Here is a 27,182-nt window from a genome sequence, read left to right as displayed (position 1 = left end):
CCCAGAGACTGGCTGAATGTACAGTTCATTGCCTTGCCAGTATCAGTGGTATTTATCTTCCTTACCTTTTCTGAGGCCTCTTTATTTTTTTAAGTGTCTGCTTTCATCTAGGTAGTAAATACTTCTTTTCCTCCTTTTCTTAGTTTATGCAGTAGATCTGGAGTACTGTGTCCAGGTTTGGGCTCTGTGGTTTAAGAACAACAAGGAGCTACTGGAGGGAGTCAAGCAACAGGCTACGAAGATGATGAGGGGCCTAGAGCAACTTTCTTATGGGGAGAGACTGAGAGAGCTGGGTCTGTTCAGCCTGGAGGAAAGAAGGCTGAGAGAGGATCTTGTCAATGCTTATAAATATCTCAAGTGTGGGTGTCAAGAGGATGGGATCAGACTCCTTTCAGTGGTGTCCAATTGTAGGATGAGGGGCAATGGGTACAGACTGAAGCATAGGAGTTTCCATCTGAATATGAGGAGAAACTACTTTGATGGTGCCAGAGCATTGGAACAGGCTGGCCAGAGAGGTTCTGGAGTCTCCTTCTCTAGAGACATTCAAGCCCCGGCTGGGCACATTCCTGTGCAATCTACTGTAGATGAATCTGCTTTAACAAGTGGGTTGGACTAGGTGATCTCCAGAGATCCCTCCCAACCCTAACCATTCTGTGATTCTGTGATCCAGTGCTACTAGCTGTGTGTGTATTTGTGTGTATGCAATCTCCAATTCTGTAGATAATACTTTCTTAACCCTCTAAATGCCCTCTGAGGATTGATAAGAGAGGATTGTTGACCCATTTTAACAGTAAAGAAAAAAAACAGTAGAGAGCCAAAGCCCAAGACCACAAGGTTACTCTGAAACAAACTCAGTCCTGAAGCTGGAGTCACTGTGTTGGAAAGGATGCTGTTGACTTCACCCAAGTGAGGAATGAATAACAGGTAACAACTCCCCACCTTCCCCGAGCTGAACCTGCCTCAGGATCATTTTCGTCTGTCCAGGGTATACATAAATGACGAGGGAGCATTTCAGTGAGAATTTCTCAAGCCCAGGCATTCTGCTAGGCAAGGAAGCTGACTTACTCCAGGTGTGAACATAGTCAGTGCAGGACCAGAGTGGATTAACACACTGGACTTACTGTCAGCGTAAGAGAGGCAAAGAGGAGAGAGAGGGCTGAATCTAGGTACCTATGAAAAATGACTGGATTTTTTCCCAAAAAAAAAAAAAAAAGTATTAATATATCTCTAAATTTATTGTGTAAGAAGTTACTCTTGAACTTACTTTAATAGTAAGATTTTCAGTGGTACTATTGACTGATGCCAGTAACTACTGCTCATCCAAGCTGCACTTCCTGAGCTTGCCTATCAGGATGTTGTGAGAGACAGTGTCAAAAGCCTTGCTGAAGTCAAGGTAGACAACATCCACTGCTCTCCTCTCATCTACCCAGTCAGTCATACCATCACAGAATGGTGTCAGGTTGGACAAACTTTTTTTTTTCCTTTGGTGAATCCATGCTGACTACTCCTGACAATCTTGTTTTCCTCCACGTGATTGGAGATGACATCAAGAATTAATTGTTCCATCACTTTACCAGAGAGTAAGGTGAGGCCACTGTTTTGTAGTTTTGTGCATCAGCCTTCTTGCCCTTTTTGAAGACTGGAATGATGTTGGCTTTCTCCCAGTCCTCTGGCATCTCTCCTGTTCTCCATGACCTTTCAAAAAAGATGGAGAGCAGCTTAGCAATAGCATCTACCAACTCTTTTAGCACTTGTGAGTGCATCCTATCAGGGTCCATGGATTTGTGGATGCCCAGTTTGCCTAAACAACCTCTAGCCTGATTATCCTCAACCAAGGGAAAGTCTTCCTTTCACCAGACTTTGTCTCCTACCTCCAGGGTCTGGGATTCCTGAGTGCTGCTCTCAGCAGTAAAGACAGAAGCAACGAAGGCATTCAATAACTCTGCCTTCTTTGTACCATCTATCACCAGGGCACCCACCTCATTGGGCAGCAGACCTGCATTTTCTCTAACCTTCCTTTTGCTGCTGATATACTCAAGGAAGCCCTTCTTATTGTCTTTGAAATCTCTGGCCAGATTTAATTCCAAGTGGAGCTTAAGCTTCCTCACCATATCCCTGTGCACTCTAACATCCACCTGATATTCCTCCCAGCTGGTCTTTCTTTTTCTACATTATTTAAGTATAGTTCTTCCACCCGAGTTTTGACAGGAGCTCCTTACTTATCCATGCTGGCCTCTCACTCCCTTTATTTGATTTCTTGCTAATAGGGATGCATTGGTCTCAAACTTGGTGGAAGTGGTGTTTGAATATTAACCAGCTGTCTTGGACCCTCCTACCTTCTAGAGACCTATTCCATGGGATTCTACCAACCAGGACCTTGAAGAGGCCAAAGTTTGCCTTGCTGAAGTCCATGGTTTTAATCCTACTTATTGCCCTAGTTCCTCCATGCAGGATCCTGAACTCCACCATCTCACAGTTGCTGCTGCCAAGGCTGCCCTCAACCCTTACATTTCCAAGCAGTTGTTCTTGGTTTGTTAGGACAAGGTCCAGCAGCACACCTCTCCTCATTGGCTACTCCACCATCTGTGTCAAGAAATCACCATCAATGATCTGTAGGAACCCCCTGTACTGTATGTGTGCTTAGCTGTGTTGCCCACTCAGCAGATGTCAGGGTGATTGAAGTCTCCCATGAGAACCAGGGCATGTGATTGTGAGGCTACTTCCAGCCGTCTGTAGAAAGCTTCATCAACTTACTGATCAGGTGGCCTGTAGTAAACACACACAATAATGTCCTCCCTTTTTAGCCTGTCCCTCAATTTATATCCAAAAGGATTCAACTCACTCTTTAACCCCCTCTTGGCAGAGATTGATACATTCGAGTTGTTCTCTCACATAAAGTGCAACTCCTTCATCTCCACTTGCTGGCCTGTCTTTCCCAAAGAAAGGCATTAAGAATACATTAAGAATAGTATACAGCACAGAGAAAGTCACTGAGCTCCTCCCTATCCATTATCCTCTGTGATGCACTTACTGGAATTAAAGACCAAACTTTAAACACCCATAAAAACAAACCAATCTTAGGAATTAGTAAGACAAATTGATGTAGAAAACTCATTTTAAACAGCTTGCTGGAAAGAAGGAATAAATACATAAATAAATGCAATATTTTTAGAAGTAGAAATGTATGTGAATATTGTTAATAAAATTTGCAGTTAAGTGAGTGACAAGATATGAGGGGCCTCAGGAGTCTGCGTTCCTCATGACACAAGGTGATCACTGTGTTCCTGAGGACAGAAGGAAACTGAGCCACTGGATGGTATCTGGCAGATAAGGCTTTACTCTGAAGAAATGTTAGCAGCACCCACTGTTGGCAAAGGACCATCTGACTAGGTCAGTCACCAGCTTTGGTGATAATAACAACTGTTGGACTCCTCCTCAGTTATCCTTTGGCGAGAATCTAAGAGTGTCATATTGCGTCTCTTTCCTTTCTCCTCCCTGATGACCACGTGTAGTCAGCAGTGCCTGTTCTCTTGAGTAACGGAGAAGATCTGCCTGCAGAAGGTATTTGCCAAAAATGTCTGGAGGCAGGACAAAACCCTCCTTTCTTTTGCTTTTCCTTGTTTTCTGCTATATCCTGCAAGGGCAAAAAGAGAAGCCATTGTCTGAGGATACCAGGAGTGCGGGCCAGTAAGTAACTATGTAGCATGTATCCATGCCAAAACTCGACTACAGATCTGGGCTTCCAGAAAACTGGGAGTTGGCCTTTAGTCACCAAAAGGTGCTTGCTCCTGCTCATGTGGAGAATGGGCTTACCTACTCAAAACACACAGGCAGGTGCCTACTGCACAATTGCTCATCGCAGCATACACCTCTTTCTTTCAAACAAGCGCTTGTCACTCAAGTCACTGATGCACAGACATGTTTGTCCAAAAAAGAGGAAAACAGGCATTTCTGAGCCCATACCAGGGAAAAAAAAAAAAAAAAAAAAAAAGAGGGAGAGGTTACTTATCCAAAATGCTGCAAAAATAGTACTTACTCAGAGATTTAAAAAAAAATCTGAGAAGCTGTGGCTGCAGCCTAAGTTTTGTCCTAGTTTTTGTCCTTGTTTAATGCAAACATTTCTATAGTATTTCTCATTATGAACACTAGCTTTTGCTTTCAATCCCAGAAAGCTGGTGTTTTTTACAAGGAAACCGTTGTGCAACTAATTATCAGCAGCAATCAAACCACAGCTGGGGACAGAAATCTGCAAACCTACCATGAAATATCAGTTAGACACACCATGATTTACTAGTTTACCTCATAAAGAAGTTCTAATGCATTTTCAGTACCAGGATTTTATGATGGGTAGGTTGTGTGATTCCACAGGTATAACAGGATGCAGCCGGGAAAGCATCATTTTTTTCCCTGCTAAAGATTAAGATCTTTAGAAACATGACAAGACAGACAGGTTTAAGAATCTGAGAAACTTGATAAACAACATGGGTCCACATCAAAAGATTAATATGCTGTTTGTTCATTATGTAAATGATGCTGTCTGGAATAGGGAAAAATGCTGAGTTCAAAGCAAAAATATGAACCAAACAAAAAAAAAAAGCCTGCTCGGAGCCATTAATTATGAATACTCCTGAAATCTAGTGAAGTGACCCAAGTGATGAACTGAGTGATTAAAGTCACGCTTTTTTCCAGCCTAGAAGAGAAAATAAGATTAAAATTTACAGTTTCAGCTGTGAAGTCTGTTGTTTCATCAAAAGCTTAAGACCCTTAGTTTCTAGCTTCAGCTGCAATGCAGACTCCTTCACCACCTGGCCAGAGCCTGCCCAAGACCATGTTAAGAATGTTTGTGGAGCAGACAGCTTGACACAGCCCTCCCCAACCAGGATGGATTTCAGCTGGAGCAGGAGATCAAAGAACATCAAGGAGCAAATTATTACTATCATTTGCTTCCCACCCAGCTTCAAAGGGTAGGGCAGTGTTGCGGCAGAGGAACAGGCTGCTCACAAAGAGCGTGGGAGCAGCTTCTGCACTCTGGTGCCTCCTCGAGCTTGGCATCTAGGATATTGGAACAACAGAAAATCCCAGGTGCACAACTGTCTGAGCAGAGGAGAGACAAATCCATGTGTTCCCCCCTCTCAGAGGCCCAATCCAGGGTCTTTGGACACCATTCTGTGTTGCACGGTGGTGCACACCGTGGGTTTCAGGACCCCTATCCCTGCAGCATGACCCAACCAATAGCCCTTCTGTCACCCCCATGCCCCGTCTGATGCTCAGCCACAAACAGTTTCTGTCCATTGCCCTCTGTATCGCAGGTTGTTCCCCATATTCATACTGCTCCTTCTCTCATATTCCATCTTCCCACGTGAAAACAACTCCTGTTTACTTCCCTTCTCCAGGTGCCTCTTCCACCTCTCCTTTGGCTGAGGTAGAGGGGTTGGAAAGTAGCATTTGTGATGTTAGCATACACATGCTAAATTAAAAAATTACTGTTGGTTTTTTTCTTTGCAATATGAACAGCCTTTATGAAAACTAAAATGCCAGCCTGGAACGATACATGTGGTGATGAGCATTAAAGGCCACCAAAGTCAAGGCGAACGCAGTCTGCCCAAGGAATGGGCTCCCCTTCGCAAGGGAGGCCAGGTCTATGGTCTGCATGCTATAGATGGGGCAGTTTGTTGGACCAGGCCCAGCTGGTGGCTTTCTGCCATCTTGTGCTGTCAGTGCTATCACAACTGCCACCCTCATTCTGCCTCTGCTTCTTCTGGTGATGACACAAAGTGGAGGAGAGGAGAACATTTATGCAGCTGCAGCTTTCCAACATCTGGACATTTAAATTTTCTCTTTTAACATACACTAGTAAGAAGAGCACCATCTTTTAGCTTTGGGCTAAGAGTGTGGAGGTGGAGAATTATTTTAATGCTAGACTAATAATCAACTGAGGTTAAATTAAGTTGCTTCATGGAATTCACAACTGGAAGGCAAAGATACCTACTGACACATCTAGATTATTCCAGGGGCAATGGGGTTGCTGGTAATGGGAAAATGATTTTTCCCATCCTCAAAATATTCAATAGAAAACATTAAGCAGTTGAAGGAAGAATCATATATTGTCTTTTTCGGCTTCAATGAAATTTTCCTATTTTCTTTTCTTTGTCTTCCTTTTGTATTCTTCATTATATAAAATAGCAGCCATCAAAATCCAGATGTTTTCCATCTCTTTTGAGAAAACGTTTTGGAAAGGAAACAAGCAATCACTCTCAATACTGGATTCAAAGGCCGTTGTGCTGGCTTCCTGGTTTTCTGCTTCCATAAAGACAAACACACCTCAAGTCCACAGTGACAGCCACACGGCTTCAAGATGACTGTGTAGGGAACTGTAAACAATAAAATAACCATGAGAGGAAGAGGAAAAAAGCCATTATTACAAGTCTATGTTCTTAGAAAACACTTGTTATTTCTAAAAAGTCTAGTCACTGCCCACCCAGACACCAGAGAACTCCTTTGAGATTTTTTGCAGGGATTCAACCTTCGTATTTACAAATACCAAGTAATTTTTGTAGCTTCTTTGGGATAATAAGCATTATCAGTCCATTGCACAGGTAGAGATCAGAGGATGGTAACTGATGCCTGAGATCTGTCTTGCGTCTAGCCTATGTCCATGACAGCCACTGTAGGGAATAATGTTTTTAAACGTAAATGTTGTTTACATAACATTTTCATTCCCCTAGATATGAATCACAGTACAAGTTAGAGAAAAAGGAGTGAGATGGGTAAGGATACAAAGAGATGAAGGAAACAAGTAAATAGGGTTGAAAAAAAGATAAATACACATGAAAATGTATTATATTTTCATGGGTTTTGAGCAGCAAAATTAAGATCCAGCCATTAAAATTCACAGCTTAGAAAAAAACCTGCATTAAAGATGATGAATTTAAAACACACAGAGTCAAAAAATGCAAAGGCTGTGACTTTTTCAACAGCTATAATGCAGTTCTCTTATACACAGAAACGAAACATGGCAGCTATATGCAATATTGTATTTCACATGCATATCCGTTTCCCTGCACAAGCATCATAGGTTTAGTACTGCCACAGTGATTTTAATCAAACACCTTAGTTTTAAGGTCCTTGAAAAACCGTTTCCTCTTATTACTCACTGTCCCTTCAAAAGCACATCAACTTTCTCCTTTAATGCCACATTTCCATAATTGCCATGGCTCTGTTCCTCCTTGCAGTGGCTTTGCTCATTTTCAATCAAATCAGGAAATCCATAAGAATCCAATCCAATAAGAAAATCCATAAAATTTGGCCCTCGGGGGGCTTCATCAAAATTGCATAATCTTCTGTTTGCTTTTTTATTTTCCTTTTTCTTCTGCTTGCCAATCTACATTTCTGGCTTTACATTCACCTTCTGAGGATAATGCACTGAAAGCCCCAGGATAAGCAAGACCATAGGTGGAGCTGAGACACTTTTTTCTCTCTGCATCTAGCACCCCATTAGTTGCACTCAGAGCTGGACCTCAGCCCTACTTCTAAGATTTTGATTCTTTTTTGCTCTGTAGCCCTGGCATTTGTCCTTAACTCTGTCCCTTTCCCTACTTGAAAAGAAGAATGAAAAGCAGATCAGCAGTTTAGTTTGTTTTTCTGCACACAGAGCAGCAGAGGAGAGGAAAATACAAAGACATCAAGGAAATGCTTTCCATCATGTACAACAGACTTAGTCATTCTTCGTGTCTCACAGAGATCTCATAATTTTATTTCACTAAGTAGCCAGCGGAGAAGGATGCAAGCAGCAGCTATTGCAAGCGAACAAGCAGGAAAGCTGGACAGCCCAAACATGTGCAACACAGGGCTTGTGAAGGGAGCATCTTTCTTCCTCTGGCTCTGAAATCTCAGCTTTGTTCCAGAGTAATTCGAAACCAATCGTTCTTCCAATGGGTGATCAATCTTACTTTTGCCTTTTAACTCAGCTTTGAACTCTGCCCAGTGGGGCTGTGCACTCCAGAACAACCTGTCATGGTGAGATTCTCCCCATTATGATTTTAGGAAGGATGAGGGTATCAGACTCACTCTTCACATTAAAAAAAAACACACATACTTTTAGTAGATACAATCCAAGACATTGTCATAACCTTTGTTCATTTCAATGCACTTTTAAAGGAAAACAAGACATATTTTGAAAGCAACATGGACACTATTATTGTGTTTCTGTTGAACTCAACAAGAAGAGAAAGTTAATACGAACACGCCTGATAGGGTAATGCTTGCTCCATGGTTTTGTCCATAGTAAGGTCTGCTCATCAGCATCAGTCCTCAACAACTGTTTTTCTGTTCATTCACCCCCTCCCTGCTCCCTGTATTGTATCGTTCTGCATTTCTTGCCCTCTCACTTTTCCTTACTGATACAGGGAACTGACAATTAACTAATGAACATTTAAAGAACTAACACTTGACACTTAAAGAACTAACCCTTTAACCCACATCACTATTGCCTAGCCTTGCTTAGCTTTGTGTAACTTATTGTGTGAGAAACAGGACTTCACTGACGCCTTGCAAAGATAATAGTCCTTGGGTGCATCCTTGGTGCATCCTTGGGTGAACTAGATAACAGAAACTTGGGCACAGGACAGGAGATACGCCAGTTTTAACCAGCTCAGCAGTCTGAGACCTAACCAACTCATCACACTGGACCAAAGGTGACCATGTACAGAGAAAGAGAACCCAGGTTCACGATCACTGTGCAGCTGCAACCAGGAGGAGCCGGCGGTGGAGACTATGGAAATAGTCTCCTGGAACTCATTGTAATAAGAACTGCCTTCTCGGGGACAGGTTATGAATATGTATAGGCATTCCTAAAATTTTCATGAATATGTAACAATTTATTGCATTTAACCAAGCTCACAGCTACTGTAATTTTACACACATATTAGGTGAAATGATTCCCCATGTGTCCAGCATCGCAAATAAATACATACCTTCTTTGTAACCTCAAGGCTTGTAAGGTCATTCTGCGCCTCATTACTATCTTTCACTAACTGTGTTCAAAATACAATTTTTTAAGTGACAGCTGAAAACACCTTTCTCATGCTGGATCAGTGCCCTACCAGTCAATTATGGTGACGAGACTTGCACAGGACATAGCAGCAGACTTGAGCTACTCCTGCCTGTCCCCCAGGCACCCAAACACACAGAACTGCACCTGTGTAGCCACAAACCTTGCTCAGCCCAACCTGCAGTGCTGGCCAGGGCTCAGGTCTGTGTTACTGCTGTGCCCTCTTCCTTTACAGCACCATCCTGCATATCACACATCCCCCATGCTCACCTCTCACGCTCTTGCACATGGGTGAGACAGAAAATCTGCTCGTGTGCCTCCACACTTTTCTGTCACAGGCTGCACAACCTACCTGCTCCCTGCATTTTCATTTTGTCACCTCTTTCACTAAGCTTGCATTTTGATTCATGTGATTATCTCCACTAAGAACAATAAGCATTTATTCTTCATTTAAAACACCTCTCAGTCCTCCAGGTCTTTTCCCTAAAGCTCACTTTTCTGTTGCCCCACTTCCACCCTAAATTTGTAGTCTCCTTCCCTATATTTGTGCCTACCTTTTGCACTGTTTGTATCACATCTCATAAATTCAGGGTGAAAGATCATAAGAACAGGTTGCTGCCTAAATGACATGCATTTCTAAGTTAATTTTATCTGGCACTGGAGAGGCACATGCTTTTAATTGGATTTTTAAAAGTTATTTCAAATCAGAGAAAATATTTTGTTGTAACTCAATATCCATTTAAAAAACCCAGGAATTTAAAATTATTACTACCAGAGGAGCCAAAACAGAGTATCAGCAAATACAACTGGAGTGCACAAAGTAATATGATTTATAAGTGACTGTAATCAAAAAGATGGATCACCAGGCTGAAAAAAATCCAGCAGCTACATGTTTATCAGAGCTTTTGCAGGACATGTTAGCTAAACGCTACAATACTAATCAGTTCACTTGCCTAGGAAAACAATTCTCCCTAAACACTGCATTTCCACTGCTGTGTCCACTCATATATTTGTTGAAGTAACTGTACTCTGAATGACCTTTATACTCCACAGCATACTGTAATTATTTGCATATACTATTAGTTATGCTAACGTGCCTGGATTTCTCAAAGCACAGCTCAGCTGAAGAATCCTTCAGCTTCAAAATTTAACATGAACGTGACCCATAAGAATGAGGGCTATATTTCAAAAACCCATTTGAAATTTTGGTGTTTTTAAGAGTAAATAGATGTTTAGGCTTGGGAGCAAACTGCAATTTGGAAGATTATACATGCATAGATAACTGCATGGTGTGTCTCAGAAGTTACACGTGAACACAAGCAGATTTTGTATGGAATCCTAAGGAGAACCGTCTTTCTTTTAATATCTATATTAAAGCCAGAAGTGTTTTTATTATCAATATTTATGGGTAACTTTTAGGAAACACTGCCTAGAAATGCCTAGATCGTAAAGAATATACTCACAGAGCTAGGGAACTGACATGCTAGGGGATCAATTCCAGAGCAATGCCATTAATCTCAGACTTGCAAAGACAGTACAGAAGACTTTTGCCTCGAATAATTTTTTTCTATTTAACAAAAAAGTCTGTCTCTTATAGAGAACTTCACATGTAGTTCTGATATGAAAATACCACTATCAAAAAAACATTTTCAACATCTTCTAATATAACGAAGCACTGTAATATTGCTTGCCTTCAAGTTTGTTCTGTGTTTCCAATATTAATATAAATTTTTAATGGGCCTAGCTTAGACCTTTGGCTGAAAAAATGTCTCAGGCCCAAAGTTTTGGCGTAAGAAAAGTCAAGCCAGAAGTAATGTTTTTCCAGAAAAATTTGAAAAGTCTGTGTTTTAAATACATATCTCATCTTTAAATTATAGGCATGAAAAAACGCTGCTTTCACATGTGGTTTCAGTTATCAAATGGAAATACTTTGGATTGCAAGTTAAAGCACGGATGAGACATGAGGTCCACATACACTATGGGTTACTACATTAAATATTTTAAAGTCACCAGAAAAATCAGTAGATTCCAAATCTGTCCAAAGTTCTCTTTTTTTTATTGTTTGTTAAGTCTATGCAGCTCTTTGAGGACAGGTCAGCATATTGGCACAATGCTTAAGTGGTAACTTTCAGACAGGGAATTCTGTAGATGTTAAAAGCTGAAACTCCCTCACTCCTCCTCCTGCCTAGTAATATGGCAAAGGCTAGGACTGACAGGATTAACACCAAGGTGGGTAAGCAACCTCAGCCCAAGCACATTGCGTCCATGTAGCATCCCTGCACCCTCACAGGTGACACTCCTGACCATGACACAGAACCACAGCTGTGCTGACACCGTCCTACTCTCACATGAGTCAACCCACACGGGGTTAAAAACGGACCAAATTCTCGATGAAGTTATACTGTAATGCAACAGGAAACATCTCCCACAGCCACTGCATGCTTTGGACCTGGTGCTGAGACCCTGAGACAGACCAACATCACCTTTCGAAGGCACCAGGAAAGTGGTGTCAGCCACAGGTTCAGAGCCCAGGTGTGCTCCATGCTGGACGCAGCAAGGGCAGCTCAGAGAAAGGTGTTGCGCTGCAAGCTGGGAGAGGCAAGCAGGAGTGCCTGCCTTCCTGACTTACATGTTTGTTCTAATGAGAGCGGGCAAGTGTTTTGCCAGTTTTACAGACCTCAATCCAAAATCTCCACGCTACACCCCATGCCTGACTGCACGCTGCTATTTTTAGCCCATTGGACATCGTTAAATGGTCTGGTTTAGGAGGAAAAACTGGTGGATCCAAGGCATTTCACACATGCAATCCTAGTTCTGTATGGAAAATGTAGGAAGTCCTGCTAACCTATGAAGGCAGCGAGTGTCAAACAACTGGCTGCCTATGGCTCCAACTTCCCTTCTGACAGTGTTGAGCCTAAGAGCCCCTTCTTCTAAGTCATTTTCATGGCCACCTTACTAATAACTGCCTGGGCTACATTCCTTCTTTTATCAGAGACTGGGCTATACTCCTGTTTCTCTTTTTCTGCTTGTTTTTCAGGTGTGTACAGATTTTCAAAAATTGTTGCTATAGGGAGAAAAATGTTTCTGGGACTGCAAAAAACACTGCATTCTGGGAAGCAGTCTCTCTGACCACAACACTACATTTCAGTAAAGTCTCAACAGACTCTTAGTAATGCTTCTAATGAATTTAAAAGCAAAAGGGAATGGAAACATCTCAAATAAAACAGCTGATGGAGAAGGACAGCAATTTCCTCCTTAGAAGTCTCGGTAAAGCCTGAGATGTCACATTACATATTGATGACTGTTTTCTTCTAGAAAATCCCTCAGAGTCCAAGCAGTAGCACCATGATAAGGCAGCTGATGCTATCACCCTATTTAATCTTTTCTTGAAGGTTGCAGGAAGAAGCTAAGCAAGGCTGTTTAACTACTTATTGTAGTTTGAAGGTCTATGACATTCAAACAAGTCTCTCTTTCCCTTTTCCAACTCTACTGCCTTTCTCTTTGAAATGGGCCCATTTCTAGAAAAACCCTCAGCTGCTGCCAGGCCCAGCCCACCTGGTCTTTTGAGTGCACACCATCCCAGAAAATGCATAGCTCAGCCAGTACCTCCATCTGTGAGGAGGGACCACCACAGCATCAATCCACACTGAGATGGTTTGTAGGACCCCAGCTGACCTCTAAGGATGAGCTCGTAACATCCAATCTGTGCTTCTCATTTGATCATCAACTGGCTTCTTTTTTACCTTTTGAAAAACTCAAATTTATGCAAATCAAGTAAGGTGCTGCAAATTTTTTACTCTTCTATGAAAATAAAACTGTATTGTACTTGACAGGGAAAAAAAAAAACTCATAGCTGTTAGTGTGTGTTATTTGACAGTCACAGGTGTCACTGATGCATTATAAGTTAACGGCATCAATAGGAATGGAAAATTATCATTGAAATATGCATTAAAGTTATCACCAGCCATAAGTGACTAAAGGGAATCAGAACAGTCAATGTTTTCTGTGCAGAAGTGTTAAGGGACTTGGAGGTGAAAGTGGCGTATCTCCACCTATCCGTATCTTAGTCCCAGAGGTGCTGGTATCACTGAAGTTAAAGATTGTTTTAGGAAGTTTCTGTGCCATTTACTTCCAAAATAATTTTTAGTACATTGATGGGCAGTTGTTAGCAAGGGAATCCCTTTATCTATGAAGGGATTTGGCAACGCCCTGAATTCTTCTCACAGTCATGACACCAACCAGACCAAAAAAAAAAAAAAAAAAAGTTACAAAAAAGATGTTTCATCTGCAATGTCTGAGCATGGGAAAAAGTGAAAAATGTTTCATGGAGGCTGAAGAAACAGAATGAATGTGCTGCTATCAGTGCCTGGAGGTGAGACATACTGCCAGGATAGCTGCATGATGCTCATTTTCCAGCTTCTGATCCTGAACTCTCTGGACATGTCTCAACACTCCTATCACACTAAGCATGTTTGTGTCACTTTAAGGGAAGAACTATTCAAGCTTCAGACTTTGATCTGTAGGCAGACCTTCCACCAAGAAGTCACGTCCAGGAAATATAAGCTTGCAAGCATTCTCATGTTCAAAGGAAAATTTTAGCATAGAAAGGGAAGTCAAAAACATATAAAAATTAATGTGGAAAATTAACATCGTTTTCAAGTCTCTCCTGAAAGAATCACAATATGCTGCCTCTAACTGGTATGGATGTCTTTCTCAGCAGGCTTAATCCAAGAGTTGAAAAAGCGCAATATCAGAACCAAAAGGAATATCTGCAAATTCAGGTCTTTTTACTTGTAAGATCATTAACCACCAGCTCATGAGGAGTATCTATACACAGATTAGTTCAAACAAGTGCCTGCTTGGTCAAGCAGCTGTCTAATGTTCTCACAGTTATTGCAGACAGGAAGACTCCTGGGAGCAAAATATTATTAGGGAAAGGTGTGAGAAAGTGTAAGAAGTAAACACAAACAAAGCAACTAATCCCTGAGGTGCTGCAAAGATGAGATTAGAAAAGAGGCCAAAACTTGGAAAGGTTAAGGATCACAGCTTAACTTTTGCAGAAAGCAGCTCCACATGATGTCATCTGGACTGGATGACTGGCAGCGCTTTTGGAGAGCCACTGCATTCATCCACCACAGCATTGCGGTTTCCTGCACCAGCAGCACAGGCCTTCACAACCACCATCTGGCCCGAGGCACAGAGCTGCCAAAAAAAAACAGGCCACAGCATTTGGATTTTATCAAAGCACACCGAGGTCAAGATGCAGAGGATGGCACTGCCATAGCACGTATTCACGTGAACTCTTAAAATGTGCATCGATGCGATTTTGAGGACAGGCTTTGCCATAAAAATTTTGGATGAACAAAATCCTGATGGTGTTCATCACCAGTACTAAATGAACAATATAACAGCCATTTTTCGTTACAGCATGGATAAAGCTCAGGCTTATTAACTGAGGAGTCCTTCTCGGTAGAAAAAATACTCAAATACAAGGCCAGATGACAACAGATACTTGAAAGACCTTGAAGATAAATTCAAGACAATTCTTTAAACAAAACAAGCAAGTAATTAAATGAACATGGAGAGTAATATTACTCTAAGTCAGTAGCAGTGGCTATGTGCTGTGGGTTAATATCTAGAGCTCCTACTGACCCACAGTTACTGAGATTGCAGGGGTTGGAGTAAGGCCAGTTTTGGCCGGTCTTCTAGATCACAGTTCACTCTCATTTCTGGACCTTTACAAGTTTGGTAGTCCTTGTGTTTCTGCTAGAAAGGGCCACACATGTACTACTCGGGACAAAGAATCACATGTGTCAAGGTGAGGAGCACTGGGCAACATCTTGTGACTGATTCATTGTGTCAACTATGCAGGCACAGCCTGACCTGTATCCATCACATGACTGAAGGCTTGGACAGTATCTTCCACTGTAAAAAATTCTGGTCCCATTAAATTCACTGAAGGATTTCTACAGCCTCAGCTGAGCAGCTATAGACCCTAGTACAACAACTTGCACCAGAATTATTTTTGGATGTTTATTCCCATAGTTATTAGAACAAAAGAAAAAGCATAATAATAACAACAGTGCATATGATTACCTGCTGATCTTCTGTCCCCTGAACACACAAACCATAATTCTTGATTATGTTTTTTTTCTCAATTCATATATGCTTTTCTCAGCTTTTACATTAAAGAGAAAACTCTCCCTTCCTACCTGTGTAGGGAGAAGAAGGGTGAAATTCAGGAAAGCCTGCTGTTTAAGCAGAGGCAGACCTACTGATGAGGATGTGAAAACTGTGAAGAAGACACAGATGGTGAGATGTCAGCACAGGGATGGTGGCTTACAGAGGTGAAACAGAGAAGATAACAGAGGACTCCAGAGTCTCCTTCTCAGTCAGGCTCAGCACATACAGCTGAGACCTGTTTTCAAATGACGAAAAGCAGTCTGTATGCCAAATCCTTTTGAAAATCTGGTCAAAATAAATGTTGCTGCTGAAAACTTCCACCTCAGCAGGAACTTGGCTTTCCTATGAGCCTGGTCCTAGTTGCAGTATTGTGCTGGATCTACGGCACAGGACATCGCTACTGCAATACACTCACAAAACCTGCCAAAGCAGAAAGGTCAAAACAGGCCCAGCAGAACTCTTCAAAGCAACATCCTGAAGGCTCCCTGACCTCCTGAACAGAGGAGGTAAATAATGTTTCTTGGTATTATGGTTTGTACTTGGACATCTGTTTTGATGAGTTTTAGTATCTGGCAAGGTCTTCTGTCTTTGCTGCTCCCTCAAGCACATACTAGTACACTGAAGTAAAACTTTAATATCTAGAACGTTTTTGTCATGGTGCTCTTTGAAAATTAATTCTAATCTTCTACATAGCCCTTAGAAAATCTTCTCTACTATTTTTTCTTGAACTTATTTTCCTCCGACCCACCCCTTCCTTTCTTCCTTCCTTCCTTCCTCCCTCCCTTCCTTCCTCTTTCTTTTCTTTTCTCTTTTCTTTTTTCTTTTCTTTTCTTTTCTTTTCTTTTCTTTTCTTTTCTTTTCTTTTCTTTTCTTTTCTTTTCTTTTCTTTTCTTTTCTTTTCTTTTCTTTTCTTTTCTTCTCTTCTCTTCTCTTCTCTTCTCTTCTCTTCTCTTCTCTTCTCTTCTCTTCTCTTCTCTTCTCTTCTCTTCTCTTCTCTTCCCTTCTCTTCCCTTCCCTTCCCTTCCCTTCCCTTCCCTTCCCTTCCCTTCCCTTCCCTTCCCTTCCCTTCCCTTCCCTTCCCTTCCCTTCCCTTCCCTTCCCTTCCCTTCCCTTCCCTTCCCTTCCCTTCCCTTCCCTTCCCTTCCCTTCCCTTCCCTTCCCTTCCCTTCCCTTCCCTTCCCTTCCCTTCCCTTCCCTTCCCTTCCCTTCCCTTCCCTTCCCTTCCCTTCCCTTCCTTTCCCTTTTCTTCCTTCCTCCCACTAGCTGTGGTCTCCCCATTCACAAGCCTCTTATTTAGGCATTTTTAAAATACCTCCCTTAAAACTGTCTAGTAAAACTCAGTCAAACCAACAATGGAAGCCAGAAATTGGTTATACTATGTATTTGAGCGCAAGTCCTCCCTTTTCACAGCCCAAAAACAGCTTTGCAGAATGCCATTACTGAAACATGAAAACAGCAAAGATTACCAGACAGCTGAGAGACCACCAGAGGTTTATGTAAGTAGACATGATAGACAAATCCCACTAAAAACAACAAAACTCTACTCCTGGAGCCCAAAAATCAGCCTTTCTGAAAGAGTTACAGGATTTGGGACGAGTAGGAACCTTGTCAGTCCTTTACCAAAGAAAAAAAAAAGTATATATATATATGTATATATATATATATATATATATAATGGATTATTTTCCTCCTTTATAGGTGGTATATAAAACACAGACTCATGTAGCAGTGCGGAGACATAAGAGCAGGGCAGGACAGAAGATGCAAGGGACACCTGGCATTGCTCATGTGAAGTACCCAAAAATAATGATGCTGTCACATACATCAGCTCTCCATGTGTTTTACCATGACAGTTTAGACATAATAAGAAGATGTTATGGTGCATCAGAAGCAGGCCAACTGAAAAGAAGGCATTAAATTAGCTGCAAATTTACTAAAGCTACATTAGGACAAACTACTCAGTAAAACTATTCCCACTGTCAGAGGGACTCAGCCACAGAGAGAAACATGAACAGCTGCAACTTTCACACCAGTGAAAGTTTGGAAAGCCCTTGCTGGTACCTGGCAAGCACAGAACTGAGGCAGTCCCTAAAGCACAGGCTCTGTCTATGCCAGCCAAACTCTGTTCTGCCCTGAAGATGTTGACAGCTGCATTCAACTCTGACAACATAGAGGCAGGATTAATATTTTACCATCTCATGTGGAGACAAAATGTAGTCTGGTTTATAAATACTTTATTGAAAAATCTTGTTCTTTATTCTAGCAGAAAGACTCAATGTTTGGTGCAATTGACCTGAAAGGCCTGTCCTAAAATGACCTGAGCTGTGAGCACCAAAATGCTGCTCCAGCTGCCTAGTGGCACTGTGACCACGGTTGCTGACACAGCTGCAAACCAAACCAGAGACTCGGGAAAAAGCTCAACATTTGCTGGACTTGATGAGTTATTTTCTAACATAAATGATTCTATGGTTCTATGATTTAAGAAGAGCATGGAATGGAGCAGAGATCTGATTTCATCATTGCTGCTGATTCGTAGGAGGGAGGAATGTTGCCATAATTCTGTTTTGCATAGTGTGACCATCTCTGGCATCTATTGAGAGATAGTGTGACTTTAAAAAGGAACTGTCAGTGGAAATAGACAGATAAAACTCAGAGAACAGACTATAATGCAGGAAAAATAAAAAAAAAAAAAAATCGTGTCTCAAATACCCTCAAAATAACAGTTAAACGTAGGCAGGTGTGATGGCCTCTAAAACCAGCAGTATAACATATAATCTGATTGTTAACTGAATATAAAAACAGGATCCCAAGAATTGAACAAAATCTTTGTGCTACCTAGACAAAAAAGCTTTTTCTTAGAGACTGTATGAAAAAAGTTTCTCACATGGCCCTAACCAATGGTTGACTCTTTGCAGTTCTTATGAGCAAATGATGGGAAGTAGCAGTGGTATGTGCAATGGGAGAACAGACTTTGGCAAAGACTACTGATACAAGGCAGAGTGCTATTTTCATTTTTATTTCTATCTGCCTTGCAAGACTAGCAACTACAAACATGGAGAAAAAGTACAGCTCATATGTTGGTAGTAACCTTGAGGAAAACATCAGAATAAATTACAAAGACTGCTCAGCCAAAGTTAGAGTTTCTTCAGAAACAGCAAACAGTGGTGCAACTAAGGGATGCCTGGCTTATACAAACAGTCAGATGTGGTACTTGTTATTTCCGCTACAGCTTGCAAAGTAAAATAAATACACAGAGTCGCAGAATGATTCAACGCGGAAAAGACCTTATATGTATGGTGAGGCCCCACCTGGAGTCCTGCATCCAGATCTGGAGCCCACAGTACATGAAAGATATGGACCTATTGAACAGGGTCCAGAGGAGGCCACAAAAACTATCAGAGGGCTGGAACACCTCTCCTGTGAGGACAGGTTGAGAAAATTGGGGTTGTTCAGCCTGGAGAAGGCTCTACAGAGATCTTATTGAGGCCTTTCAGTACTTAAAGCGGGCCTATAAGAAAGATGGGGACAGACATTTTAGCAGGGCCTGTTACAACAGGACAAGGGGTAATGGTTTTAAACTAAAGAAGGGGAGATTCAAGCTAGACAGGAGGAAGAAATTTTTTAAAATTAGGATGGTGAAATACTGCCACATTGCAGAGAGATGGTAGATGTCCCATCCCTGTAGACATTCAAGGCCAGACTAGACAGGGCTCTGATCAATTTGATCTGGTTGAAGATGTCCCTGTTCATGGCAGGAGGGTTGGACTAGATGACCTTTGGAGGTCCTTTCCAATCCAAACTATTCTATGATTCTAAGTTTCTATGTTTTTTAGTCAAAGCAGGTGAACGTCTTGCTTTGTAATACCAAATTGCCACATTCACAATGAGAAAGTTTTGTTTCAGGGTCGTTCTCACTATGTCATATGTTATAAATTAATCACATCTGCTGAGATAAGCAGAAAAGTAGCAAGACAGCGTTTAAATCAGACCCCTGCTTTCTGACTGAAGAGTATAAAACTCTCAACTAAATCTACCCTTTGAATCTGAAGTCCTGGTTCTCCAAAATCAGTTGCCCAGAAGGCACTTGCATATCCATCATAGGCAGAATCACTGTATAAACAGAAGGAAGCTTCTTTCTTACAGATCCCACATCAGCCTAAGGCAAACACGTTTCTCTTACAAAACTATCCTTGTCTTCCATCTTGGCACACTGGTGCCAAATGCAGCCCATATAATAGTAGCCTTCAGGCTAGTCTCATTCATACCTGGGTCCTGGTGTTCTACAGAAATGCCAAAAAATCAAGAAGCAAATCTAGAACACTTTTTCCATCTACCTTACTTCTTACACTGGAGTTTCCTTTAAAAGATAATCTTAACCAACTTATTTGTACTATTTCACAAGCAAAAGTATCTGATTTCGAAGTTTATAAAAAGCCATGAATAAGAAGTTTCAGAGTAATCTAATAAACATATCCTGCAAACTGGACAAATTTCTAATCTCAATAACTTACTGTTTTAGTGTCAGTATACTTAAGATTCGTACCACATTTGGCAATTAACGTTGCTCATTTAAAATTTTAGTAATAATTAACCACACCAAAAAATCCACAACATAAAAATAACTGGGAGTGAAATCTCTAAAATTCTTACCTCATAGGAGTATGTTTCTAACAAACATATGTTTTCATAAGTCTTCACTAATCCACAATGCTGACATTCCTGGAATAGAGGAAATTGATCAGAAATAAATATCTGCAAAATATTTATTATGTTTTGCATTAGCAGGGGAAGAAGCTCCAGTGGGACGGGAGCTATGTTATTACAAGAACTGAACTGTCCAACTGATTTCAGCTAGCATAGAAATTAACTTTGGCTGTGTGGTGCAACTTCCTTTGATTAATGTTCAAACTGGGGGGAGTGGAGGTAACATTTGAAAAAAAGCTGACAGACAGTATAAATGGTTTCCAGTGATTCAGTTCATATATATAATATCAAACCAACTATCGCCATTCTCTGAAAAATCCAACAAAACCATACTAACTTTCTCTGAGCTCTTAATTCTCTTTGTCTAGTCCCCATCATTCATGACAAATCCAGCACCTATTCCACCTTCTCCCATCTAAATGCCATTTCTAGCTCTTCATTCTCATGTCCTTCCTTTTCTTTATGTTCTGAAGCATGTCACTAGAAATGGACTCATCCATCCATCCAAGAACTGTTGTCTACACCTCAATTATTTTTTGAGCAGAACATGAAATATTAACTCTCATCTTTTTTACTTTTCAAAATCTGGATGCCATAAAGAGATGGGAAAAAAGGAAGACTACTTTCTATGGTATTGGCTGTAATCCTATGCCCAGTATAGGACACTCCAAAAGAAAAGTTTAAAGAGACCTGGTCTACAAGTACAAGAGATTGTTTTCCATGCCTTGATTGTTAGGACAAGGAGCAATGAACATTCTTCTTTTTTTTTGTCTAAAAGAACCATCTGGGGGAAAAAAAAAACAAAACCAAACCAAAAAAAAAAAAAAAAAAAAAAAAAGTAACTGGAACTGAGACCAATTAAACTCTAGAAGGTCCTGTCAAAATTTCAGCAATACCAGGTTTTCTTTCTTTTTCTACACAGTTATAATAGTTTTCATTCAAAACCATGTTATTTATAATTGTATGATTCCCCAAATAAGGCAGGCCCATCAATTGTAACACTGGAAAAGAAACAGTAACTGCTTTGAAGTGCCTACCTGCTAAAATGTACACAAACTAAAGCACACATATACTTAGTTTAGTGTACATATGTGGAAAGCAAGAAGAAATCTGTAGGAAAAGGTCTACATGGGGATTCAGTCAAAAATTCAGGATGGGGCAGTGCTTCTGTAATAACAATCGCAAAGATGCAAATAAGACTTTTAACTTAAATTAAAAACTTCTGGTGCAGGGAAAAACAGTTTCATTTGAAGTGGAGTCAGTGCCTGGTGTAAGGAGGTTCTGTTGGACCCCAGCTGCTGCATACTACCCCACAGAAATAGAACATAGAGTTGCAGGATTAAGAGCTATGTTCAAATGCAGTTTAGTGTCCCAGGGAATTAATACACAGCCTTACTGAAAGCATGCAGTTGAGTACTTCAGGCTACCCAAAATGAAGATAGGCATTGCTGTGACCAGTGAGGGATAAGAGGAGATTACATGGGAAATGACACAGATGTATCTGTGGAGAGATGCATCACAGCTGGTGTTACTCCTGCAACTGCTGTGGTAAAAACAGGGAGTAGGGAACAGACTTATGCACATTTCAGTTGCATAAATCTTCACCTTTCACTTTTGGTAACTTCAGCTCCAGAACAGGTTGGATCAGAAGTGTGCCTGCATGGCAATGTCAGCACAGCTCACTTAAAAAATTCTAGATTGGTGGAGTGCTATAAAAACAAAGTCCTACAGAATCATACAGGGGCAACACTACAGGCTAGTGCAGACACTTCCCAAGATGAGCGGCTTTAGCACAGAGCAGCAGAAGCCCTGCCCAGGTTGGGTGGGCTGGCCGAGCTCACCATCCCTCACAGGCATGGGCAGACAGCCCAGCATGTGGCATGGGATAAAACATCTTCTGCAAGAAAAAATATTCAGGCCAGAAGGGAAAAAAAATATACAAATATATTTAAGTGCTGAAAATTATCTTTCTGTTGTTATTACGAAGGGGAGGGAAGGGGAGGGAAGGGGAGGGAAGGGAAGGGGAGGGGAGGGAAGGGGAGGGAAGGGAAGGGAAGGGAAGGGAAGGGAAGGGAAGGGAAGGGAAGGGAAGGGAAGGGAAGGGAAGGGAAGGGAAGGGAAGGGAAGGGGAGGGGAAAGGGGAAAGGGGAAAGGGGAAAGGGGAAAGGGGAAAGGGGAAAGGGGAAAGGGGAAAGGGGAAAGGGGAAAGGGGAAAGGGGAAAGGGGAAAGGGGAAAGGGGAAAGGGGAAAGGGGAAAGGGGAAAGGGGAAAGGGGAAAGGGGAAAGGGGAAAGGGGAAAGGGGAAAGGGGAAAGGGGAAAGGGGAAAGGGGAAATGGTATGTACTTCGAATTTAACTGACGTTTGGGGCTGGGAAATGGAGGAAGAACACAACAGCCCATTGTGTAAATTAAGCTGTTTTCCATCTTCTCGCACAGAACTTATTCACAGGCACACCAGTAAGTGCAGATACACTGTGTAAATACATTGCAACCCACCAACTGATTGAGATTTATTCATCCCTGACTGCCACAAAAAGTCCACTGCATGATCACCCACACCAGCATCTCCATAGCAGCAATCCTGAGACTACACCTGGTTTGTTTGTAAGATGGCAAGGAGTTCAACATATCTCCCTCAGAAATGCACATACATTGGCAAGAAAGTAAAATAAAGGAGACTAATTATATGAAATAATTTAAAACTGGTAACATCATTCTTGTTTACCTATCAGAAAAAACATCACTACAGAAAAAGAGCCCTTGCACTTCAAGACCAGGAGTTTCTTCAGCTTAATAACTAAGGGAATAAAACCCCATGCTTGGACAGAGAAACAGTGCAGTAAATCAAATGCCCTCCCTCCTGTCCAGACTTGAATAGCCTCACTTTTATCAGCAGGAGGAGGCCTGCCATCTTCCAGAAGTTCTGATTTATTTGCAGAGCAAAGGAGGAAGCTTTTTGGGCCTGCTTCCTGACATCCTACAACTCCTATCTGCTGAAAAGATGCTGAAGAGCGTTATTGTTCAACTATGCACTTTACAAAGTGAATCAGAACAACAACACCCCTTAAATGAACAGTAAAAAAAAAAAAAAAAATAAGGTAAGATAAGAATAAAATAAAATAACACAAAACAAAGTAGGCTGCTCTAGATTTACCAGAGAAATATCCTACACCTCAGGTTTTGTAAGTTAGTACATAGGTAGTGAAAAACGGAAAAATACTTATAAACAGTGCCAGGAAGGAGAGTTTAAAAGTTTTTTCATGTCTCAGGGAACTTACTCAGGTGCTTGCTGTCAGCAAAACTCAGTTTTGCCACCCCAATTAAGAGGCAAGAGCTTGCTCTGAGGAGTAGGTTAGGAGATAGCTGGGAAGGAGGGCATGGGGAAACCCTGGTGAGAAGGAGTTGAAGAGCCTGCATTGCCCCATTTGCAGAACCACAGCCACATAATATCCAGTAATCTGACTCATACAGGGAAGAATATAATGTAGATAACCATATTTTTGCTACAACCTTAGCTGTGTAAAGGTTTTCTTACAGTGGCATGATAGCAACACTGCAGTCTTGGAAATACCCTGGTTTTACACCGTAATTACATGGGGTAACAGTGACATGCAGATGGGATTCATCTGCCCATAATTTAGACATCTAAAGCACTAGTCAGACTTGACTACTTTTACTGCAAACAAAAAAAACTAGCATCTTGTAGACATCAGCTTTGGGAGTTACCATACCCTTTGAGCACTTGTTTTCCTCCACTGATAACAAAAGGAGCACAGAGTGACCAGCTCAGATGAAGACACACACAAGTGTACATCATCAGGCAAGTGTTGCCCATTTGGTGCTGATGCTGCAGCAGTTAAATGTAATTTGCCTGGTCTAATATTATGTGTCGAGCAACCCTCATGGAAAACCATCTAGGTGGTGATTAAGCACAGCTAATACCTTTCTCAGAGATACTATCTTTTTCAAATATAGACGGGACAGCTCTAACATTGCTGAAGGAGGTGCAGTGAGTTATGAAGAGGTGGGAGTTCTGTCCTTTTAAAGACACAGCTGTTGGTGTTGGTCACTACGTCCTTAGAAAACACATATGTTAAAGCTTGTCCATGGTAGGTATCTTTGCACAAAACACAATTTCGTCTGCAATGGAAGATTTAATGACTCACATTGTGTTTATCGCCAAGGGAGAAAAAAATACACAATTCATCTTGGTAGACAGCAAATAAAGGTCAGTAGTGGCACACGTTTTTCTTCCGGTTTCAGAGAGCTAACTCATTTCTGAGTTTTAATGCATTTATCTGCTGTCTGTCTTTAGGACCTTTGTGGGGGCAAGAAGAGGTAAGATCAGCTTGTAGTAGGAAAAAGACGTCTATCTAGATTATTAGAGGCTGGCCAGGGAATAAAAAGGAAGGAATCACATTTAGCAAATTAAAATGCCTTTGAAAATTAAATTATCTAATTTTCTATTCAAGACTTTATTTTTAAAGTATTACAAAAATCTTGTATTATGTAGAGTATCTACCTCAGCAGAAAAGGGAAATTGTACCTACTCCTTTCTCCTTAAATTCAAAACAAAGTCCTTAAGCAGAATCTTGCTGATGTGCATTTTGAAGGGTTACTTGTGACATAAGACATTACCCATCTTACTACTCCGTACGTTCGTAAGAGCAAGATTTGCTTGGTCAGATGTTTGGTACTTTCTGCACTCACTGTCATTAAGCAGGGAGGGGAGGCAAAAAATCAGTAGTAGCATGTGAAAAATGTGGTTGCAGCCTAACCACAGTGGGTGAATAACTCAAGAAGTGGTCTGAGGAGGAAAAATCCCAACGAACTCACTATATTATTGATGTGGACAAGCACAGATCAAATGCTGAAAACCATGTGTACACTGTGGAAGAAAACATCATCATCTGTAATTCTTTGCTGCTCATTTATCTCAAAACAAAAATATTGGTTATGTTATTGAACAAGAAAATAAAATCCCACATACAGAAAAGAAGATACAAAAATCTCTTTTCAGAACTTCACAGCTCAGTGAACTCCACACTTTTCAAGAGCAAACTGTAAACTGAAGACATCCAGGCAAGTTTCAGCTGTGTTATTTGTTAATTCAAATGTTTCTCAACATGCTTTCTTAAAAGTTTCATAAATCTTCCAGTTAAATGCTTTGTACCCCTAAATGAAAGATCCTTTTAAATGGTTTATCTTTGTCCTTACTACATATCTGACCTAGTCTGCTTATCTGCTTTGAAGCTTCCTTTGGACTAATCAGCTGTCTCATTTCAGTGTCTCAAAAGCTCTTGTTTTGTCTTCCTTTCAGGATTTTCTAAATAACTAGAACAAGTAAAAAAAAAAAAAGCCAGGAAGACAGATAAGACTTTAGAAGGCTATAAAAACAATGAAAGTCATTAAACCTGTTAATCGACACACTACATGCACATAGGGGGAATTATTTTTTTTATAACATTGTCATAATTTTCCCAGAAAACAGAAGAATTTAAAAAGTGGAAGATACACTTTCATATTGATAAATATAATATTTGTAATTAGGATCTGTTCCTATAACAGTTACTCTTGAACCAGCCACCATAGGACTGACCTGTTGTCCACCATGTGGAATGTACCTGCCTATCAGAGGGCTAACACCATACGTCGGATATAGATAAAAGCACGATGGGCCCTATTTAACTCATTGGACAGCTCCCTTACTCAAAACTGAAGAGTACATTAGAATCACAGACAGGTTTATGAGTCATGTCTAAGAACCCACTTTTATGGATCAAGGTCATAAATTTGTACATGGAGTGCTCCCTACAAAATTCACAGTTTAACAGGCACATTGATAAGCACACTTCCTGCTGGATGAGACAAAACAGACTTTTCATCTAAATCATTACCCAGTTTTCCAGAGACCTTTCACAGTCTCTGGTGGCTTAGAAAAATGAAGCACTGAATGATTTTTGTGAAAAAGCGCTCAGTATAAAAATTAGTAGCCTCAGCCTATAAAAATGAGTTAGTGTTCCTAATTTACAAGGCCCTTCTCAAATATATATGTGCGTGTGTGTGTGTGTGTGTGTTTGTGTGTGTGTATTTTTTTTTCTAAGAAGCAGGATCAAAGTTCTTGTCACAGTGAAGTTTTCCAAAGGAAAACTGTTTCCACATAAAATTGCAGCTTTGCTGGTGATGCATAATCTAGTTTCCAATACGGTTTTAAATTACTTCACTCTATTTGAGATAGAAAATGGGGTCTCACATGCCAGTATTACCACTGCATACACTACAACAGCTCTTGTTCACTCCTAGTTCTTATACACCAACTAGAAAACAAGAATATTGCATGCATTTTTCACTTTTATACAAGGAGCTATAGAATTCTTAAATCCTTCAATTCATTTTTTGGTTTTTGGTGACCTGACTACCAAAATAACAATCATGTATGGATTGTAATCTTTTCTTTTACAGCTAAAATCATTACTAGTCAGTTTATGGGAATGTGAATAAAAATTGATACGAGTGTTTCATTCCAGTGCTCTCTAATATTTTAAACAAAAAGAGAAGGGAGAATTGAGAGCTTCAGTATCATCTTCATGATAAACATTGTATATGTTCTGTAATTAATATGTAAAGGTTGACAACTGGCTTTGGGTGGCTCCTGAGTGCACAATGTTACGTGTTTTACTAAGATACTTAGTCTGCCCCAGAACTAGAGGCCTGTCTTCAGAATTAACCTCAAAGATATAAAAGCACAGGTCCCTTTTAACAAACAAAAACAACAAACAAACAAACAAGAGCAATGGAACAGATTTCTACACCCTGTAGAGCCTACTGAAAAAGAAAACCACCCTAAAATTAATATGTAATTGTCCTTCACATTCACTTTCACCCTCAATTCATGTTCCTTTCTTCAAAAGTATTTACATAAAAATGCAGTTCAGGTCATCTGTAGCACTTCTGTTCTCAAAAGCAAGGAATTCTTTCACTTTCCACCTGTCTTGCCTCAGAGTCATGTCAATGTGTGGGTGTTCAAGCAGAATCATTATCATTCCTTTAGCACTCTAAACTCACATTTCCGCTATATAAACAAAAAAGGGTAATTGTTTGCCTTGCCACTGTGTGCTACAGCACTTACTTCTTTGACAGAGCCTGTATTGAATGGCTGTGCTTCAAGCTTGTATGGGTGGGCTCTTGTTCATGCTTTCATCTCTGTGTTTCTTTGGTTAAAATAAAGACAGTTAACAGCCAGAAG

General features: G+C 40.8%; 1 long non-coding RNA gene across 3 annotated transcripts in view; it reads right to left on the bottom strand.

Annotated features, from left to right (window-relative positions):
• LOC110357399 (uncharacterized) overlaps positions 1–27,182 on the bottom strand; it is a 174,888-nt gene that overhangs the window by 126,973 nt on the left and 20,733 nt on the right. For 2 of the 3 annotated variants that reach the window (XR_010468802.1, XR_010468803.1), the window contains exon 2: positions 19,883–19,951. This is a non-coding gene — a long non-coding RNA (uncharacterized LOC110357399). Of the gene's footprint in view, positions 1–19,882; positions 20,181–27,182 lie in introns of those variants that run through there. The other variant, XR_010468801.1, reaches the window with a different exon arrangement.

This window comes from Columba livia, chromosome Z (assembly GCF_036013475.1).
Source record: "Columba livia isolate bColLiv1 breed racing homer chromosome Z, bColLiv1.pat.W.v2, whole genome shotgun sequence".
Classification (NCBI taxonomy): domain Eukaryota; kingdom Metazoa; phylum Chordata; class Aves; order Columbiformes; family Columbidae; genus Columba; species Columba livia.
This window is presented reverse-complemented; position numbering and strand designations above follow the sequence as displayed.